Below are 8,057 nucleotides of genomic sequence, written 5' to 3' on the forward strand. Positions count from 1 at the left end.
TTCTCAAAAAGTGCAATGAAGCTGTCAAATCTAAAAGGCAATGAGCTTGCAGCATAAGTCAACTTAGACAAGTTCAAGGAATTTTATGTTTAAGATGAAACGTCTATGGCAAAGCTCAATTAATTAAATTCAGCTTTTGTGCTTTTATTAACCTTAAAGCCTGTCATACTAAGCTCTTGTCATTATGCAAATGATGTGAATTTACATTGTTGATATGGAATAAAAGGAAATATTTCAAACATTTCAAGTAAATCATTATGCATAGCATATTGTGTACCATTTATGAAAGTATAGTTAATCTTGTGTTCAGTATATGAAGTTGAAAAGCATAGAAATAAGGCAACTATTTGCCTAGATCTGTCAGGAAGTAGACGATCAGTACAATTATGGACTCGTGCTTGGTTCAAATCTCAGTTTAATCACGTAATAAGTAGCTTCACTGCATAGACTCTGAAGTGCCAGCTCTATCAGGAAAAGGAGCAATAATACCACTTTGCCAAGTGAAAATAAAGCGAGATAAGGATCTCCGGATAATCAAGCCTCCATTGAAATGGGTAATCAAGCCTCCTCTAAAGCGGGAATAATGTAGAACGGATTGATGATGCCTATATTGCCAAGACAGATGGCTCAAATAGTAGGCTGCTGCCGTAGTCAACCTATACAGAGGCACACAGAGCATATGAGAAGACAGTGACATGCTACATATAACACCATGGGTAGGTCTATCTGCACCTGCTGCAATAATCCTCTAAAAATGGTAGCCTAATCCTCTGCCAATTTTCAAAGATGCATCTCCAATGTCGAGCAAAGTACTATGATTCATAGCAGATGGTTTGGTGCAATTCCACCATATTAAGCTCCTTAACAGTCTAGAGCTGCAAATGTTACACCAGTCAATTGAAACACACACACAAAAAAAAAAAAAAAAGCAAAAAACAGAATATAAAAGAATAAAAAGAAAGAAAGCTCACTAAGTTGAAAATTCGAAAAGGATGGCTTAGGCAAAAGTTAGAGTAAATAAAAAGAATAAAAAGAAAGACAGCTCGCTAAGTTGAAAACCGGAAAAGTGCGACTTAGGCAAAAGTTAGAGGAAATAAAAAGAATAAAAAGAAAGAAAGCTCGCTAAGTTGAAAACCCAAAAAGGGTGGGTTAGGCAAAAAATTAAAGCATATGAGATTGACTAGTGGTATAATGCGTGGGCTCCCCATCAGACTAAGATCAATGTCAAATTTCCAAGATGACTCTCCTAAGCGGGCCAAAGGAAGAATAACTAGAAATGGAGCATAGCTGCTCCACATTGGATTTATAATTGGCAAACGCCTGACAATACAGTAACCATCAAAGCCAATTAGTACCAAGTACTGGCTCACGAAACAGAAACAGAAAGGCTGCGATAAGAATGGACTCAATAATCCGAGTTCTGTGTCTACTTTAATAAAGGCAATAAATGGCAAAATCACCACTCCTGGTTCATAAGATGAGATATCAATTAATGGAATCCCAAAAGAAGGGATAAACAAAATAGGATCAGTACCCAACCGAGGCACTGTAGTTATCTCATTGATAATTGACCTCATACTAGAAATGACAATGAACTCCTTATACAATGTGTCGAACTATTCTGAGAGTTCCTATAAAATAAAGGCAAAGTACAGACAATAAAAGTCTGAATTTATCATTGGGTGTCTTCATGATAATCTTTGAGCTTAATGCTCATAACAACATCATTTTACTGCTCAAATCTCTTCCTTGGCCGGACACCATGACCAAAATGAGCCTCTCAACCCCTAAAATGGCGACCATGCGTGCTTGCTGCATTATAAGATTTTGCATTAGCTTTACATATCATGCAGAGTTTTCCTTGTGGTGTTTTTGTTTTAAAACCTACAAGATCAGGAGTATCCTCAATAGTCACTTCCATAAGCATCACTCTTGCCACTTCTTACAACTGGCTCAGCTCCTAAAGTCTTCTATCCAGACCTGTGAAAAATACTAGGGTTTATGACACACTAGAGTAGTTTCAAAGAATAAACTAGGGCAAAGCCCATAACAAGAGAAAGTTAAAGAATAATTAGGGCAAAGCTTACTCCAATGAGCAATTCAGAATAAACTAGGGTAAAGCCTACAACAATGAGCAATTCAGAATAAACTGGGGGCAAAGCCTACAATAAGAGGGATCAAAGAATAAACTAGGGCAAGACCGAAACAAGAGGCAGTTGAAGAATAAAATTGGGGCAAGCCCACTGCAAGGGGAATTAGAAGAATAAACTAGGGCAAGCCCATAAAAGTGCTCCCAAAAATAAATAGGGGCAAACACCATAAAAGTGCTCTTAAGAATAAATAAGGGCAAACCCTATAAAAAGAGCTTCCAAGAATATAAAGGGACAAAGCCTGTAAAGAAAAGTTTCAAAGAATAAGCAGTGTCCCGAAGGCATAAGCCTAATAGCGTCCACTAGTGGAATCATACTGGTCACTGAACAAAGGAGCTTTTCCCAATTAAGACCATGAGCAAAGACCTCAAAGGCACCGGCTAAACAGCTAGCAAGAAGTAAAAGTGAAGCCTATAAATTTTTTCAATTCATGTGTATAAGCTTTATAGGCTTTATTGAGCCTAGTTTGGCACTTCCAGCTCAATAGCTGTGACACAACTCTTATGCTTAGCCGACAATTCATCTTGACTCATTGCCTAAGCAGAGGCATCATCGCTGGTTGCAGATAAAATTTCTCGGCCAACAGGTAAGTTTTCTCGATTTTTTGACACACAATTTTGCAATCACAATTCAATTTATACCTATGCGTAAAGTCACATTTTACATTTCTGCGCAAAGTCACATATTTCAAAATTTTGCACAGTCACACACAATTTCATAATCATGATTTCTATGTAAAGTCACATTTCAAAATTTTTGTTCAAAGTCACACATTTTGCATTGTTGTGCAAAGTCACGCTTTTCACACGGGCGCACTTCTCAAGGCATAAGCACGAAACTTTTGATTCTAACCATCGGCCAAAGGCCTCTTTTCCTATTAGCAATTGCTTTTTGCAAGAACCTCCAAAAGTGGAGCACTTCAGACCAAGTCATCCTAAATGGCACACCTAAAGCCCTTTAAAGAAGGCACTTATCCAAAGGACAACCTCCCAAAGTGAAGCATTTCAAACTAAGTCGTCCCAGGTGGTGCACCAAAGCCCTTCAAAGAAGGCACCCATCCAAAGGACATCCTCTCCCAAAGTAGAGTATTTCAGAACCAAGTCATCCTAAGTGGCGCATCTAAGTCCTTCAAAGAAGGCACACATTCATTAAAGCCATCGACAACCACCATGGCAGCAACTCATTCGCTTTTCCTGTCCAAAAGAAAATCTCTCAAAGTGGAGCATTTTCAGATCAAGCCATCCTAGGTGGCGCACCCAAAGCCCTTCAAAGAAGGCATCCGTCAAAAGGACAACCTCCAAAAGCGAAGCATTTCCATATCAAGTCGTCCCATATGGTGCACCCAAAGCCTTTCAAAGAAGGAAACCGTCCAAAGGACAACCTCCCAAAGTGGAGCAAATCAAGTCGTCCCAAGTGGCGCACCTAAGCCCTTTAAAGAAGGCACACACCCATTGAAGCCGCCGACAACCACTATGGCACAACTCATCTATTTTCATATCCTCAATGACAACCTCCCAAAGTGGAGCATCTCCAGACCAAGTCTTCCCAGGTGGCGCACCTAAGCCCTTCAAAGAAGGCACACATCCATTGAAGTCACCGACAACCACGATAGGGCAGCTCATCCGCATTTCCCATCCAAAGGACAACCTCCCAAAGTGAACCATTTTAAAACCAAGTCGTCTTAGGTGGTACACCTAAGTCCTTCGAAGAAGACACACATCTATTGAAGCCATTGACAACCACCATGGCACTGCTCATCCGCATTTCTCGTCCAAAGGACAACCTCCCAAAGTGGACCATTTCATAACCCATTCCAAGAGGCGCACATAAGCCTCCAAAATGGCGCACACATCCATTGAAGCTGCAAGGAACCACCATGAAGCAGTCCATCTGTATTTTAAGCCCTTAGTGACAACCTCCCAAAGCGGAGCATTTCAGTAAAAATCGTCAAAATGACACCTCACAACAGCAAAGCCGCCAAAACAGCGCACTTCATCCATCTAAGCTGTTTAAATAACACAAAACCAGTCCAAAGGATGCTCGCCCCTTCTCAACCAAACTCGACAGTTCAACAACCACTAGGTAAGTATTTCTTACTTGCGCGTCTAGTTTACACTTTGACGACATCTTGCTTAAAAAGTAAAATATCATCAAAGAGGGGGCAAATTGTAGACGCTCAATTTTTGCCCTAAAGGACTCAGTGATGATAACTTTATTTGTGATAAAATGAGTTTGAGACATCCGATGAATTTGATTCTTGGACCAATGATTCGAGTTTAAGAAATGTAACTTATCGGGTCATTTTCACGTTTTTTAGGGTTCGCATCAAAACAGGGCCTAAAAGTGCATCTCGGTTATGCCCATAACTCATCTCAATGCATTGCCTCATTTTTCGTGCCACCTGGACTGATTTTGTGAAAATATGGCCGGCCTATTTTTAGGGCCCACTAGTGGCACTTGGCACCTAAGCCCTAAAAATTAAGGCAACATCGCCCAGTTGCCTATAAATGCGACATTGGGGAATGTGCTAAAAGAGGAGGAAAAGGGGTTGCTTAACAAAACTCTTGCAATTTCATTTCTCAAAACTCCCTTAATCTAAATCTATAACAAGTTTTATAGATTAGGGTTAAGAGAGAATAGTTTTCTCTCAAAGATTTCAGTGGGTTTTGCAATCAATCAAACAAAACTCAGATTATTAATCAAAGAACAAAGTTCTTAGGTGTTTCTTGTCATTTTCAATCTAATCTCAAGTTTTTCTTCAAAACAAGGCAAATTGAGAGTCTAAACCTTCTTCTTCATCTTATTCTTTTCTTTGGTGTTCAAAAAACACATCTTTTAAGTCTGGTTGTGAGGGAAACCCATGATCAACTAAGAAAGGAGCCACAGCAGTAGTGGCATAAGCCACAGTAGAGGTGGCACATGCCACTAGCAGTGGCTCGAGCTAGCCACTTATACACAGACAACATTCTAAAGCCATTTCTTGAGTTTTCTGATTAGGGCAAGAACCCTGCCACACTTGCGCCACTTCTAGTGGTGCTCGAGTCTTCATTTCAGAACCTCAATAACACAAAATCAACAACTATGCTTTGATTCCAGGATCCAATCGAGTTAAGCCTTAAGCATCTTTACTTAAAGTCTGTATAAAACTCATTTTTGGCTCGGATGAGCAAATAAAGAACGGAAATGGGTAGTGAAATCATAGTTGTTCCTCATTCATGACGAACAATAAATTCTTGAACTTAAATCCTATTCTAACTTAAATTATAATGTTTCCTATTCTGCCATTTACTTTCCAGTTCTTTAAATTCCAGTACTCTACTTTTTATGCACTGTACTTTAATGTTCTTTAGTTTTTTTAATCTAACTCATCTAACTTTAGCTTAGAACATCTTAACATTAACATTCATCATCTTTACCATTGTGAAAGAATGTGGTCATTATTTAACTCTTGTGGATGTATAATTTTGTGGGTTTGGTTATTTGTTTAAGTTTATTTATTATTTGCAAGTATTAAGCTTGATGTAACGGGTTCTATTATTGCTTTTTTGTAATAAGTTAAGGGGATTTTGAGAAATTTGGAGGGTTAATGGATAGAATGTACTTTAGGATATGGTTTGTAATTCTTTTCTCCCCCTTTTTTTGGATGTTTATTTTATACTTCTTGCATGAGATGATATGCATGATTGTTATGATTTCCAAAAAAAGCGTAAAAAGGTTTTACATCTCAATTAGAGTTAATTTTATTATTAATCATTGTGAATTAATGGCCAATGAGGAGGCCGGTTTAACCGGGCGATTCGGCTGCCTAACACCTTCCTGATACTATACCTAACTCCTTTACCCAGTCCCTAGTTTAGAACCGAATTAGTCGATTCTAAAGAATCGATTGATTCGTGAATTTTCTTCTAAAGAGGGTAGCGACTTCAAATTAAAAAAGCTCTTACCAAAGTAAGAGGTTTTTCTAAAATCCCTTTTCAAAAAGGATCGCCATGTGACATCCCGACCCGGCAAAGCGATCCTAGGATGGCAGGCTAGCTAGGGTAGTGGAATGCAGGACACAAGAATGACCTGAATCATATATCGAAAAGGGGAAAACTAATCATTAGAGGCGCCTTTTGGTGGAATGGCTGGAGAGTTGGAAGAACTCCAGGGTTAAGCGTGCTCACTTAACGGAAATCCTAGGATGGGTGACCTCCTGAAAAGTTTTCCATTTCACCTGCAAGACAAAACCATGAGGGCGAGTGTATGTGTTGGCCGGGTTAGGCCGGGGCACAACCCCATTGCCAAAGCGGACAATTCCTCTGGTGATTAGAGTTGGGCGTGACAGTTGGTATCAGAGCCGGACCCCCTCCAGTAGATGTATGGTTCGAGGACGAACCATGCGAAAGCTGGTGGGCCTGTGATATCCTGACCCGGCAAAGCGATCCTAGGATGGTAGGCTAGCTAGGGTAGTGAAATGCGGGACACAGGAATGAATCGAATCATATCTCGAAAAGGGAAAAACTAATCATTAGAGGCGCATTTTGGTGGAATGGCTGGAGAGTTGGAAGAACTCTAGGGTTAAGCGTGCTCGCTTAACAGAAATTCCAGGATGGGTGACCTCCTTGGAAGTTTCCCATTTCACCTGCGGGACAAAACCGTGAGGGCGGATGTATGTGTTGGCCGGGTTAGGCCGGGGCACAACCCCGTGGCCAAAGCGGAAAATTCCTCTGGTGATTAGAGTCGGGCGTGACACGCCATTCTAAGAATTAATGAACAGGTTTAATAAAAGAAAATCAATTTGTTAAATAAAATCAACTAAGCTAGTTCCATTTTCCTTTAGTAAAAAAATAAGCGTCCTCAACTACTATGCTTCTTTACTATCTTTCTGTGTATATATGTAAAGGGAGGCCGCTTATGTATACAGATTTAGAGAAGTCTTCATACCCAATATGCAGCTTAATTGATACACTTGGCAAGCTCTTATTGGCTACTGCTATATCACTTATCTTATGTAGACACTCAACTTGTCCACCAAGTATTTTAATCTAATTGATCCATTAGGCGAATTTTTATGGAGTTTATTATATTATTTATTTCATGTAGTAAATAATATTTATTCAATAATTTTGTTTATAATCATTTAAATATTTTGATTGTTATCGAAATAACTTATTTAATTTAATTTATAAATAATTTGATTTGGCTAATTAAATAATTAAATTAATAATTAAAATATTTTAATGAAATTTAGGTGTCTATAAATGTCTCCTTAAAACTTGTTCATTAATTTATTTGAAAGGGTGACGAAAATTTAAAGAGGACTTTTTTTTTTTTAATTCATGTATTTTTTATGGCATGAATTTCAAACTTTGAAAGTTGATGACCATAAGTTAACTTTTTTTTTTTTTACCAAAGTTAAATGTTGAAAATGAAGTAATAGTATCAAAGCATAATAGTGTCATTCTTAAAGCTTTTTTTTTTCTTCATGCAATTTGAATTCCAAAGCTCGACAACCTTTATTTTAATTGAGCCCAAACCTCTTTTTTTAACTTGGATTTCCAAGTTGATTTGGTAAGTCCATTTCAACGGGCAAATTAAAAAGTTTTTAAACCAAATAATGAAATACTAATCATTTTTTCAATTAGAATTTCCTATTTTAAGATTTATCGTCATGCAAGAAATAGAATTCCTTCATGGCCTTAGAGTTAAAAGTCGAATCCTTTTTGAATTTGAAGTTGACAGTTTCTCCATAAAAGAATCTGTAGCCTAAGCTTTTTTCTTTCATTAAATATTGGAGATATCATAGATTGCTCTTCCGTCCCAATGCCGGTGCATGTTTTCTTTGCTTTTCAAGTTTGATTTTTTCTTTTTTAGTAAATAAATTTCTTAGCTATCTGCATATCAACCTTTATTCCTTGTTTGCTT

The sequence above is a fragment of the Jatropha curcas genome, chromosome 6 (genome assembly GCF_041381405.1).
Source record: "Jatropha curcas cultivar XTBG-Jc1 chromosome 6, XTBG_Jcur_1.0, whole genome shotgun sequence".
Taxonomy (NCBI): domain Eukaryota; kingdom Viridiplantae; phylum Streptophyta; class Magnoliopsida; order Malpighiales; family Euphorbiaceae; genus Jatropha; species Jatropha curcas.